At 38.5% G+C, this 14,726-nt stretch overlaps 1 protein-coding gene across 3 annotated transcripts in view; it reads left to right on the forward strand.

Annotated features, from left to right (window-relative positions):
* Window positions 1-14,726, forward strand: part of FYN (FYN proto-oncogene, Src family tyrosine kinase) — a 101,586-nt gene that overhangs the window by 18,868 nt on the left and 67,992 nt on the right. For all 3 annotated transcript variants that reach the window (XM_072141768.1, XM_072141767.1, XM_072141765.1), the window contains exon 2: window positions 12,587-12,701. The gene's annotated coding sequence lies outside the window, so the exon portion shown is untranslated. The remainder of the gene's footprint in view (window positions 1-12,586; window positions 12,702-14,726) is intronic.

The raw sequence follows: 14,726 nt of genomic DNA on the forward strand, positions 1-14,726 counted from the left end.
GTGGTCCAAATAGCCCACCTTACGAAACAGAGGGGTGAATTGTTCATTTATTCCCTCCACCTTAAGCAAAATTAAGCGCTATGGAATTTGATGGCGCTACATAATGATTATTTTTATTATATTATTGTAAGTAAATGTTATTAAATATGTTAGATTTACCGTTGAAGTGCCATTGTAAAAATATACAATATTCTGCAAAAAAAAAACCTCCCATATGTCAACAGAAGAATAAAAAACATTCTAAATCTTGGAATACAAGGATAGAGAAACAAAGAGGCTCAAACAGACCAGGTTTTTAATGGGTTAACTATATTACATTAACTAAACTGATTGATCCTTATCCGATATTATATATTACGATGAGAAGGATACTAGTCACTGCTAATAATCACGTCTTCTCTGGATTCTGGTTGGTTTTCACATGTGTTATCACCCTTTTAGATTCCATCTTTTCTCTGTGTAACAGTATAAAAGATGCTGGTGAACCTAGCCATGCTTGACTAATATGTGGATTGAATGTCTTGTGACCTGACAGGAGAAGTCATTTCACTAATGCTCACTTCTTGGTTTTATTAGATTAGTTTTGCTTAAGCAGTTGTGATGCTTGGATAGTATTTAGAGTGTGATTGCTCATTGCTAAGCACGGCCATGTTTTCGACAGCTTTCTTATGGTTGCTAGCCCTGCTAGCACTGCAACATCTGGCCTTTATGGAATGGATCTGTCTATGAGTTCTGCTCCATACCTTACATCCAGATCAGCCTGGAGATCCCAGTGGCAGAGCACTGAAGCATGACAACAATTGTCCATAGCTTTGATGCTTACACAGAATGCCATGACCTCTTCACTTGTTCTGCTTTACTTTGTAAACACATGTTCACGAGTCACGTAATTTCAAATGTTTATTTAGTCTAGATTCCATTGTTCTAGGTATAGAAAAGATCCAGATGTAGGTGAAACACTATACTAGGTATTGTAAAGAATAGAAAAGACAAAATCTAGTTTCTCACATCCATTCATATATCAATGTACAAATGATCAGTCTTGTAAGAAAACAATTGCTTTCCCTTTCAAAATAATTTTTGTAATGGTCATTTGTGTGTGAGCAGACTTTTTTGTGTGAGGACTCTAAATAGAAGTCTAAACTTTACACACTGTTGTACTGTATGTAATCTCTTTAAACTTCATTTTGGCATAGGTTTAAAGGAGTTAATTTTTATAGAATATAGAAGTCAGACAAGAGTGGGGATGCCCTGACCAGTCAAATTTACTATAATTTACCAAAAATCTATGCAAGGTCGGAGTTGGATAGATTTCTATTCTGGAACACAAGTGCAGTGCCAAAATCACCAAGAGACATTTTATAGGACAGACATTTGGATGAGCAATTGATCATCAAAACGTGAACATTTGATTGCTGGTTTGATCCTAGTGAGGTTTCTCTTAACTACATGCCAAATGGAGGCAACATCCCTACTACTCCAGTCATATGAAAGATTTGTGGGAGTGCTTAATGGAATTCCTAGCATCTGGGCATTCAGACTGCTAACCTTTACCGGGAGGGTAGTGGATTATTGTTGTTTCAGAGTAAACCATTGCAAGTTTTTAATTAAGTGGACACTTGCTTAGAATACAATATCGGGCTTACAGTAATAGAAGTTTCCTAGAATGTCCATCGAGTCCTTTTTGTTTTGGAAATGAGCGGGGAACCTGAAGTCAAACATTTTACTAATGTGATCGTAAATGTCACAAAATGCTATGACAATGAAGCTGGAAATGGATGGCCTGCAACATGGGGAATTTATTATGATAAGCAAATGAGTTAATGAAAAAAGGAAAAAAATTTTTAGGATTCAAAATGTGCCAGTTTCTGCTGAAACTGTAAAAATACTTACCTTGATGTGAGTCCTATGGTCCATCTTCAGCTTCTCTGCTCTACACTATCTGCAATACTAGATGGGATCAGTAAATTTGCTCCAGTGGATTATGGTAGGCAAAACAGCCATTTTAGCATAGGTCATTGTAGAAATCCATTCCAAAATGGTTGCATGTGAACATTTATTAAAGCTTCTGCCTTATCCAGCTCTCAAAAGAATATTGCGTCTACGTTCTTTGACCTGTCATGTGACCTATCGTTCACTATTGAGTAATCAGAGCCTTTACTAAACAGACTTGCTAACACCACCCCTATTGTTTAGAGATGGTAAATGATGATAAAGAGACATAAAGAGATCATTTCAATGTGCAGTCTCAAGAGAATATAGCATAAGAGAATTGACTCTGACGTAAACCTGTGACAGAGGCTTCTTAGATAAAATTCACAAATGTGAGATGTATTTGAAGGTGACCCTGCTGATACAAATCACCCATGTTGAAAACGGAAGAAACACAGTCCTGCCACATGTATTGACCGTTCACTATTCAGCTGCTTCACATTCTCCATTCTACACATTACGAGGCCTCAGTCAGCGACATTTCTGTGAATTTAGATTTGTACAAGAAAATGCAATTAAATAAACCCCCGCAGAAGGCCACCAGTCTAACCTCAATCTTACCTCATAGACCATTGTGTTCACATCAGTAAGAGATTGAATCACTCTCTGTACCATCCTCCAAAACGATTCTAACAGGGAGCCAGACCAGAAGATCTGGTCCAAGGTAACCCCACATCTCCATCTTACATCTGACATAGAGGGGAACAGTTTTTGCAGTAAATAAGGGCTATGCTACCACAGCATCAAATCTTAGATTGATTTTCTTTATAGGAAGTCTTTTGCAGTTCTACACCAGATCAGTTGCCATGTATCAGGAGTTTAGGGTTTCACCCAGGAAGACAAACTTTCTCTGGGTCCATGTCTAAGAGCAGCTACTAGATATCTGAAGGCATCGGGCTTATTAACCCAATAGTGTGTAATTGTGATCTAAGCTTTTATAATAGCAGACACAGACACATTTGGTAGACATTTAGTGTCATGTTTGTATCTGAACATTAAATAACAACGTGTTATAAAAATCCTATACAAGCAGGTCCCATCGGTTCATACTTAACGTAAGTTAAATTGTATGATTGTGAATTCAGACAAAAATGTTTTTTGTCCCAGTGACAATTTGTCTAAACTTTGTCATGTCATGGGAACAAGGATTAGCGATAAAGCTACATTACAGAGACCTTACAGCTGATCATTGCAGCCTGGGACTAAAGTAAAGTGTCCACAAAACCTTAACCAGAGGTCACAGTGGGCAGAGAGGTCCGTTTGTAACTAGGAGTCATCTGTGAGTCGGGTGTCCTTAAGTCGGGGATCGCCTGTATAAGAAGAGTAACGCACACTATTTACACGGTTATTCTTTTACTAAGCTAACATTGCTTTATGTCATTCAGAAGTTAAATCCCTTCATCATGAGCTGCTTCCTGGGGGCTATGGACAAGAATATAGTCATTTATAAAATGTAGAGCGCCTTCAATATGTGGCAAGCCTGCTTCAAGTGACCTGAATTGTAATACAAAGGACAAATATAATGAAATGTGACAATCCCCACAGACAATAAGGCTGTGACATTTACTGACTATAGCAGTGGGCAAGAGAATGTCTTCTCTGGAGATTATGTGCAGTTTTAACTGAAGATCTTTCTCTTTATACAAACCTTAAGTCTATGCTTATATTTTCCAACATGTATTTTCGCACCGTTACAAATCTCTGATATCTTCATCAGTTATCTGCACTGAAATTTTCCTATGCGTGTTGACAGCGCTGTGGAAATTCCATTTACATACATGCAGTTTTTACACAAGTTGAAGTGTAGAATCTTCTCCAAAATCACATGAAATCCTGTTGTGGGAACATATCCTTAGCAATATATGCATTCTGTTTCGGCTGGGTGGAGATGGAAGCTTAGCAGCCGCTCCATAATTTGTAGTACAGGGCATGACCTTGCACAATAGACCTCTATATAGGCTGTGAGCTAGCACAATTTGTGTGTTGTGTGTATATAGCATTAAGAAAACCTCTAAGATGTTATGAAATGTGAAGTATATACATTTGATCTTGTGATGAAAAATAGATATTGTATACATTTTTGAGATTTATTTATCTTAAGTTACCTGTAAGTCTATACCCAGAAAAAATGCAAATAGGTTTTGTAGGATGAGAGAAGGAAAACCACTCCTCTTTTAGCTACCTTGTAGGGCAGCTCCCTTGACATCAAGCATGACCTTCAGGAAGCCTTATGATATGATGCGGAATTAAAACCAAACTAGTATATCTATTCCAGAAGGAACAGATTCCCAACTGTAGACAGCACTGTTTTGACCTGGTTGGGTCTCTTCAGTACAGTGTAGGGAACTGGTTTGGCTGAGTGAGAGGCTTGTGACTAGAGTTGAGAAGTAAGACTTCTGCTTATGGAGACTGCCAATTAAGACCCCCTTGTAGGTGTGAGGAGACTTATAGCCATTAACACTCCACTAGGAGATCCTTTGAAAACATGCAAATAAGTTACCTGGTTAGTGAAGACACCCAACCAGGTTGAAACAGTGCTGCCTACAGTTGGGAATCTGTTCCTCCTGGAATGGATATACTGGTTTAGTTTTAATCCTGCATCATGTCATGAGGCTTCCTGAATGTCATGCTTGATGCCAAGGGAGCTGCCTTACAAGGTAGCTAAAAGAGGCGTGTTTTTTTAATCCCATCCTTGAAAACTTTTGCATGTTTTCCCAGAAGTGAGGCATCAATGGCTATAAGTCTCCACACTCCTACAAGGCGGCCTATGTAAGGAGAATTCTTACTTCCTGACCCTTAACAGATATCATGAATTTGTAAGGATGTGTTCTCTTCCCTATTGAAATCTCTTATATATAGAATGGTTTTGTGTCCTTTTTATTAAAGGTGGCCAAATACATTATAATAATGTTAGTTGCATCTAGCGGTTTTGGATCAGTCATCTTACAAATATTTGACAAAAGTGTATGTGGTATATGTCAAAATGCCCAACCTTTTGTTCTCAGGGGGAAAAACCATGATATCAGTGATTCTTGATTATAGCTGTTAAAAGTGCCAGTGTGATCCAGGTACACCTGCTTCTAGCAATTGTCAACAGTATATTCCTTCATAGATACAAATACACATAATACTATGGTATAAGACTGAGGGGCTCATTTACATAGCCGTCCACTGAAGTTCACTGAAAGTGCATTGTCTGATGATATTGCACTGTGCCGTGATTCACTAAGATTGTGCGCCCGATATCCTGCATCTGTCCCGCTCAGGTCCGACAAAGTTCACCAGCTTTTTAGCGGTGTAATTCCTGAAAAAGGTGCACAGTCCGAAAGTGCGCTCGGAGACCTTTAGTAAATGAGCCCCTGAGCGTTTTCAAGCTTAGTTGTAATTACATATATCTATATGAAATTAAATGGCATTGAAAGGTCAAACTTTGCTTAAAATATGAACAGTGCTGGCAGCTACCAGTCTTGGAGAAGGTATATATGGAGCTTTAATGCAGGAGATATATGTAATACCCAGCTTTTGCCTACTTTCTATATAATTTATAAAATGTCACAGTAAACGGATTTTAAAATAAAATGGAATATAAGACACTGGGAGTAAAAGTAGGAGGTTGCATAAAGTATAATGGCAAGACATATATGCCCCAGGATAGAGAGGAGCTTCATGGTAAGGTGAGATGTATACCATGTACAGATCTGTACATTACATTACATTTCCACAACAGGATGGTCTATTTCTGTGCTGCTGCTTGTAAAATGACGGCAGAACCATGATACTAGATACAGAAGCTGAGGCACAGTTACAGATTTACTCTAAAGCGTGGCACCATAGCTGCATTTGTGTGTGTGAAAGAGGTGGAAGATTATAGTATATTGTGTGGGTTGTTCTTTTCATAAGAAATGCAAGTCAAGAGGAAATGCTTATTTCACACAACAAAACCCACATTTTCCATTGTCCTTGCACAGATTACAATGTGCTTGATACAGCATGGGAAGAATACAGGAAATGCAGGACGTCATTGTGGGGAGGAGGGTGATTTCCAACAGGAAATAGGTCTGTAATGTGTTTAATGAGGAAAGCACTGATGGCATATATATTAATATGACTGCTGGACAAGTATAAGGGCACGTGAGCACCTGGGTGAGGCAATGTAGTAGTATGACAGTGCTGACTCTAATGTATTATAAAGATAGATTCCCAATATTTAGACCAGAAGAGGTACAGCAAAGATGTACAGTTGTTTTTTGCATGATCTTTTCCTTGTTAAGAAGTGTGAATAAAGGGGAATTTAGCATCCACATCTCCTTAAAGCGTTGTCTAGGGGAACCCATTGTTCGCCAGCTCTTGATGTTCCCTGGACGAACTGGTGCAGGCTATAGCTAATTTTCCAGCAGAGCCCACGGTGCTACCCCCCCCCAATTTGGCATGGAGGTGGGATAAGGCGGGGATCTGTAAGGGGGCATGTGCCAGGAATTGCAACTTCTTCAAAGTAGTGCTAAAACAAACTCTGCAGTATTAGAATGATAGCATTATCGGAGACCTCCAATAACGCTATCTAACACTGTGGCGGAGTGCAATGTAAATGCCGGACCTCTCTCAACGCTGTCCTGTGTATTCATGAGGGGTCGGTCCGAGGTGCTGCCTCTTTCCCCGGACAACCCGCTTGCTCCATAGGCCGGTGGTGAATGCCGTCATGCCCCTAAACAATCCCGGCCCCTCATTAATACAATGGACAGCTTTGAGAGCGGTCTGGCGTTTACATTGTACTCGGAGGTTTCCGATAACGCTATCATTCTAACACTGCGCCATTTTCTTTAGTACTAGAAGCAGTCACCGGCAGCTTATGGTGTGAGCAGGGCAGTAACTTTAGCAGCTCCTAGTGATGTTTTTCAGGGTGACAGGTCCTCTTTAATGATTTGGCCATTTTGCACCTTCCTGACATGCCCATATTTTTAAATCTGCCCTGTGTAACTATAATTGGTTCTAACTTTGGAACGCTTTAACATATCCAGGTGTATAAAAAGGATATAGTAGAGCTGGAACGGGTGCCGAGGAGAGCAACCAAGATTATTAGGGGAATGGGGGGACTAGAATACAATGACAGATTACAAAATTTGGGGTTATTCAGTTTAGAAAAAAGACGACTGAGGGGAGACCTCATTACAATGTAAAAATACCTGAACGGACAGCACAAGGAACTCTCCTAAGATCTTTTTATACCTCGGCCTGTGACCAGGACAAGGGGGCAACCTCTACGCCTAGAGGAGAGGCGATTCTACCATCGCCATAGACAAAGGTTCTTTACTGTAAGAATAGTGAGACTATGGAACTCTCTGCCGCAGGAGGTTGTTATGGCGGACTCTATGTACATGTTCAAGAGAGGCCTTTCTGGAGAGATAAAATATCACGGGTTATGGGGATAAAACATTTATTTAATTCTTAAAGGTTGGACTTTATGGACTTGTGTCTTTTTCCAGTCTTATATACTATGATACTATGATTTTTTAAATTTATAATTTTCTACTTTCAGACACATAGTCATAACACCAACACTTGATCACTAACATTTACCAAATGTCTTCTTTATGTTGACATGGTTTTTTATGCGTCATCTCAGTTTTCTATTATGGTCAGATATGTGCATGTCCTACAGTTTGCTAATGTTAAGAGGCTAAAGGACCTGTGATGATGTCACTCTGATCACATGACATTAGGCCACACCCCTGACTCGCTATATAGATCCCTAGATATCAGGCAAGTTTATAACTATGATTTTATCAGGATGTGAAGGAAACAATTTTCAGATAGTTACTAGGGCTCTAGAGGAACCTATAGAAATACTAGCTGTATTTGTCAAAAATGTGGTGATGGTTCCTTTTAAAACACAGTCAGGTGCTATTTTGAAATTTACATTTTTTTGGTCAAATGAATGTATTTTTTAAATGCTCCACAAAGTATGATGTCCAATTTCTCCCAAAGATGCACCATTCAGAGCAGATTTGTCACTTTTTAAAGGCTATAGAATCTTTATTTTTCTTTTGCAATTTCGACATATTTGGCTTATTTTCTACAAGATTAGGTGCACTTTAAAAATATTTAATTTTAGTGGGTCTTTAGCTTATTGATGAGATTTTATTAACTCTTCAATGTATGGAGGAAAAGAAAATCATCAATTCTGGTTTCTGTGGGTTTTTTTTTTTTTTGCATTTTTTGGGGCTATTCACCGTATCATAAAAATAATGTTTTATTCTATGGATCTCTACAATTATGCTTGAAAAAGGTGGATACACCGAAACGTCGCATCCTTGAAATAAAGATCACCCTGAATTAATCCACAAACTGGAGTTCTGCTGCCTTTCCTGAATCTACAATTAATTACGGTTATACATTTATATAGTTTTTATATTAATGGATCACTACAATTAAATATGGGTATACAGTTATATAGTTTTTATATATATTTTTACAATTTTACTGAACTGAACTTTCTTTATCACGTTTTAGTGAAGGGATTAAATGAAAAATATGTATTTTTGAGGTTTTTTTTACAGCGTTCATGAGCCAGTCCAATAATGTTCTGGATATATTGTGTAGATAGTTAAGGATTCAGCGATAAAAAATGTTAGGGTTTTTTTGTACTTTAGATGTGTATGGGAAATGTTGTGTCAGGGACTTTCACGTTACTTGTTTTACAGGTTGGCTTAAACAAGCAAACCTCTGATCATATTGAGCCAACACAGTGCAATACAAATGTGCTCATTCTCAGTAGATTACAGCCACGTCCTGCCTGGAGGCAGGGCCCAGTGTTCAGAGAAGATTGCGCAGCCAAGGGCCACTTGTCGAACCCCATGGCTGCTATCGAAGATTTGGACCCCCTTGCGCCAATTGACCGTGGTGTGTAAGGGGTTAACATCTGCGATTGGAGGTGTGTTCGCGGGTGTTACAGGCTGGTGTCAGCTGTAATACAAAGCTACTGGCACCAGCTCTGCTTGTAAACCGTGCCAGAAACAGGGCGTAATAGTCAACATGGGTCGGGGAGTTGCCTTAGTTGAAGATGTTGAACTGGAGACCCTTAAGGTTGTCCAACACGTGGCCCACCAATCTTGTAATGTTTTGTGACAGAACGGTGGAAGGCATAGCTTTCCTTTTTCCCTTCAGTTATAGTATGTTGAGAAAAGTAGAAAGGGCAGTTATAGCATTGACAATGGTTTTAGGCTTGGACTATACTTCTAGCTTTGCTGGGTGCACTTGTATGGTCTTTCTCTTTTTAGCTGCAGTGTCTAGGTCATCGATATGCTACAGGTATAACTACCACAATATCGTCTCATGAAGAATACACTGCACCAACAGAGAGAAGACAAAACAATATTTGAACAGTAAAACACAATCACCTTTATTAAACAATACATAAACTAGTAATTAAATATTACGAGTCAGTGTGTTTTGTCTTGATCAGTATGAATAGACACACAATAATATAATATATTCATATAACCCATACCATGCAAGCCATAAATCCCGTATGTTAGTGGCGTATTAGCTATACCTGCACCAGTTCCTCCGGGGAATATCAAGAGCTATGGTTAGTTTTTTATGCAGTTTGAATATGAATCTAGATAGGCTTGTCCATACCAGGCTTTTCAATGTTTTCACTGAATCTTTACACTGTTTTCTTGTTTATGCTTAACAAACCAGGAAACCGTTAGAATGCAGAGAAAATCATGTGTTGGCATGTGATTTTTCTTTTTTTTCTAATTGATTTTATACTTTTCTCCCATTTTTAAAAATAAAAAATAATTCTTCTGCAATTTTCTTCTGAAATAGACTGTCTTGGAGTGATCTAGAGTTATTGCAGTGCTTGCTGCTAGATAATAAATCTGCTGTATCTGTACACAGTCTCATTTATATACTACAATTGTGCCCGTTTTCTGGCGTAGAAGCACTGGAATTTGTGATTATTATCGTGACTATTGCACTGCACACCATGTGGGCGTGGAGGGGACACAGCTGTCGGCAAAAATGCCCCGTGCCTGTGAAAACTTTGTTTTTTTCGCAAAACTATGTCATATTGGACCTGCTGTAGTTTTGCCTCTCTGCCCGAAGGATGCATCAAGAGGCCTATGCCTTTTGATGTATCTGGCATCACACGGGGGACGTGGCCTCTAATATACACCTTCCCCACTATGTTTTTGGTCTTTATTGTTTTGCATTAAATCCTATGGTCATATGTTTGATTCCTGCATGCACACATATCCATACACAAATATCATACTGAACATGTACATTCCATGTTACACTCCAATTCTCATACAAGGCTAAATGCTGTTTAGATGTTGGGGAGGTCTGGGTTGCAGAAAGCAAGGTAATAATCTCTTCATTGCTTTGTGGCGGATTTGTCAAATCTCCTGTTTCTCGATTAGAGTGGATGCAGTGAAATCTTTGTAACAAACAGCACTCTGTCCTCTAAGGAAATGTGAGGCGGCATTTAAAGCAAATCTGCAGATTAGGCACATTCAGCCACAGTTGTCCTATTACAGGCTGCCAAACGATTTTCCTGACACATGGCACCCCTACTATGCCGCAACAGAATCTAAAACCATGGAAGGTTTCCCTTAAAAATGGAGGGCATTTCTATTGTAGGAAATAGCATGTGTCGGATGAAAGGAACAGGAAGTAAAGACACGTCCTTAATCATATATAGTCTGTATGAAGAAGTAGACCACTCTGTCCTGATTTCAGTGTAGGGATTACAGAACACAAATACCTTCTGGCTACAAAAGAAGAAACAAAACATGACAAGGCGACGTGTTGTGCTCTCCTGCAGCAAAGATCAGTGTAATGAGTACCGATCTCTGGATTGACTCTGGTGTGTAATGTTAATGAAATTGATTGGAAGTTAATACATTTAGATTTTTTTCCCTCTCTCACTACAGGCCAGTGTGATGTATGAAGTTGGAATCGCAAAGCAAATGACATTTGTTTACTTATAAATAAAGTTATTCATTATCCTGTGCCAGGATCGCAGGGATAATGGTTTGGGCCGCTAATTGCACTTTTTGCACTAATTACATTTGCAATGACTTTGCATAGGTCAGCTACATGCTAATGAATAATGCCCCTTACATGCTACCCTCTAAAGTGTTATTTTATTGACTCTTTTACTAAGTTGTGCTGAAAGGTTATTTTCACTGCTTGGACGTTCAGTACAATGTCTGTAGATCAACTGCATTGTTTATCTATGTAACATCCCAGCATCTTTCTCTGTCATTATACCTTGATATTTACGTAGCTTTAGACTACAGTATATATGGTTAAAGAAATTGGGGGTTATTTATCATATGTTGGCGCTCATGCAGAAGCCCTGATAAATATCCCCCATTGTAAAATACCTTTTGATTTTTGTCCGTAGCCACCTTTGTCTCCATTTTGCTTTACAAGTTGTCAGAATCCTTTTCCTTAGATAGAATTTACCAGAAAGGACTGAAAAAATGAATATATCTTCCAGGATTGTAGCTGGGGAAGTATTCCCATACCATTGGACTTGTGGTAGTGAGCAGCAGCACAAGGCAATCTTTATTTACAGAGCAGATCCTTAAAAAGAGCTAAGAGCAGAGTGCTGTGAGGACACATTCCCACAACCTGAATTATAATTGCATTCTCACAGTCATGCTGCCACTAACAACACACACAAAGGCATAAAGGGGTTGTTATGAAAATATAAAATGTTTGAAAATTACAACCTACTGACAAACACTTATCTTATGTCATTAAAAGTTCTTATTCTTTTATGTCTTAGCAGCGATAAAGACTTGAAAAATGTAGATATATCTCCATATACCATTATGTTGCGGTGGCTGAGTGGGTAGCACTTCTGCCTTGCGGCGCTGGAGTCCTGGGTTCAAGTCCCACCCTGGTCAATGTTTTCAAAGAGTTTGTATGTTCTCTATGTGTTTGCGTGGGTTTCCTCCCACACTCCAAAAACATACTGGTAGGTTCTTAAGATTGTGAGCCCCGTGGGGACAGGGACCAATTTGTCCTGCTCTGTGTGCGCTATATAAATAAATAATTATTTATTATTATGTTGTGAAGATGATTGGTATTTATGCTTTTATGCTAAGAAAATCCTTACCCCAATTAAAGTACAGCTTGTGGCTCACCACACTTTGTTGATGTTTCTGATACCAAGGGTTCTGAGCTCAGATAACATCTGAGACACCTTATAAAAATACCTGTAATATTGGCAAGTTAGGAGCAGTGTGACTGTCGAGAACACTGCCCCCTGGCTGTATTGAGTGGAAGCTTCCTGCTGAGGATGCTTGTGTGTTACGCTTGCAGTAACAGGATGTATATACATTAGATCATACATCAGTTTGGTAAAAATAATTTGGCTTCTCTAACATATATGGAGGTATTAACCAGTTGTTATCACAAGGTCCACAATTATTATCATAACACATTAGTAAAAACTATAATAAATTGATTCACATCACAAACCACAGGTCATTCAGTAAAGATCACACCCATATGTATCACAATTTTTTTTTTTAAATCAATTATTGCAATCAGTAAATTGTTTTCTTCATTTCCAAAGGTTTGTAAGGAGCAGATCTATCATGTCAAGCGTGTGGCTGGCTGACATCTGACTTCCCTGCTAAGATCCACAGGGGTTTCCTGCTTCCACTGAAGACTTCATCAAAGCTTTCAAAGTAATTTCTTCCTTGTTATTTTTGTTGTTATTTTTATCATCTTTACATATTAAAGGCAATACATTTATGTTAATGTATAAACAGAATAAGGACCAGGTGACAGGTCTTTTCTAACCCCCAGCAGTTGTCAGCTTGCCATATTATGGAAAGACTTAAACAATGCCCTCAAATTATTCTGTTAGGCCCCAGCTTTCACATACATAAGAGTTATTATATACCCATTGAAGTTTGTGGCCTGTGTGTCAACTTGTGTGTTTTTTATGCCAAGATATGTTAAAAGTATACACAAAGAGAACACTAGCCTTAAACATGCCTACATCTTGCTCAGTTCACATAACCAGAGTGAGCCACATTATACATTATATATTATACCTTTCCAAGTTAGCCTTGTTTGTACCTGGGTTTTTCTTGTTGTGTATAAAACATGCCTGCTAAATTGTTGCCTTGGAAAAGACACTAAAGTATATTCAGCTACTATCTACTTGGACCTAAATTAAGACCTCTTACAGAACAAAGAAAGGCCACCGGCTAGTAGTCATTGCCATGCACTTAACCACAACTGCTACAGTAAACTGAGAGTTTTACCCCAGATAGGGAGTCAGAACTTATTGAAAAAACAGCATTTAAACAGAAAAATGGGAACTTGACTCCTTCAAACTTTCAAGATCCATGTGTTTCCAGCTGGGCTGGGTACAGCTTGTTTCCTTCTGGTAATAAGAATGTGAACTCTTAATGTCACATGTCACTTTCACGGTTAGACTTGTCGTTCTGTGTGAGAATTTGTACAGGGAATAAAACATACAGAATACAGAAACATTTAATTACAAAGGTCATTTACTTTTCGCACTATGGAATTAGATAACAAACAGTCCTTCTTTCTCAACTACCAGTAATGAACTTCTGTTGCCAGCCAAGCACTTTTGTTCTAGTGGATATACCTTGCTGTTCTCTTCAACAGGGACATATGTACACAGTCTTTCAAGTGGGTTTCATTTAAATAGCACAACGGGAATGAAAAAGAATGTTAGCGACAATAGAAGCAAGCAGCGCCGTAACTGAACACTTACAGTCTTGTCCCTTTTAGTTTAAATGTATGAGAAAGCTTTGAAAAATCACAACCAAATTATTGTAGAGAAGAACCCCTATATCTCACCATCTAACATATTGTCAATGTCAGAAATTTATATTTGGATCACATATTATAAAGCTGCAGATTATTAAGATTCTAAAAATGTCACAACCCCTTGCTTTCAAAACCATTCCTATCACAGTGGCAGGCGGTTATAGTTCTTACCTGTAACATTGTGTAGCCATTCAGTGGTCTCTTTCAAAAATAATATCGTTTATTTATTAACTTCACACTCATGGCACTATGGGTACACTATATTGACAAGAGCTCATCACAAACTGTGTTTCTATCATTTAATTTATTGAAAACCCAGTCAAGAGTATGGGCGCAATTGTACACAGTTTATGTTTTTGTATATCAATTTATTTCACAAGGATTTCAGATGGATGAAGGTATTTATTAATTTGCTAAAGTGAACATAATATGAATTATCCAAGAAAATATTAATAAAGTTCATTTGTGAAAACGTACACATGAAATAAACCAAGAGATGTAATTAGTCTTGGGAACCTGTCACCACATTTGCACATATACAGCCAGTGAGAGGTTCCTATAGATCTCTGATAACTGACTGACAGCCTTCTTTTAGCTAAAAATAGTTTTTCTTACATCCACAGAAATCACCTTTTATATTATATTACCTGGCACCAGACGGGGGCATGTCCTGCTCATACGGCCCCTCCCATCTAATCCTCCCCATGCCTTATACCCCCTTACTGGTCACAGTTCATGTCATGTGACCAGAGTGACATCATCTCAGGTTCTTTAGCTTATTAATAATAGCAAACTGTTCCCCATGCATGTATCTGACCACATGAAGTCACAGCTGCCTCTATGGACTACTCCTCTCTATCCTCCATGGAGACTTTCAATAGATGAATGTAGAATAGATGAAT

The sequence above is a fragment of the Engystomops pustulosus genome, chromosome 3, assembly GCF_040894005.1.
Source record: "Engystomops pustulosus chromosome 3, aEngPut4.maternal, whole genome shotgun sequence".
NCBI classification, from domain to species: Eukaryota; Metazoa; Chordata; class Amphibia; order Anura; family Leptodactylidae; genus Engystomops; species Engystomops pustulosus.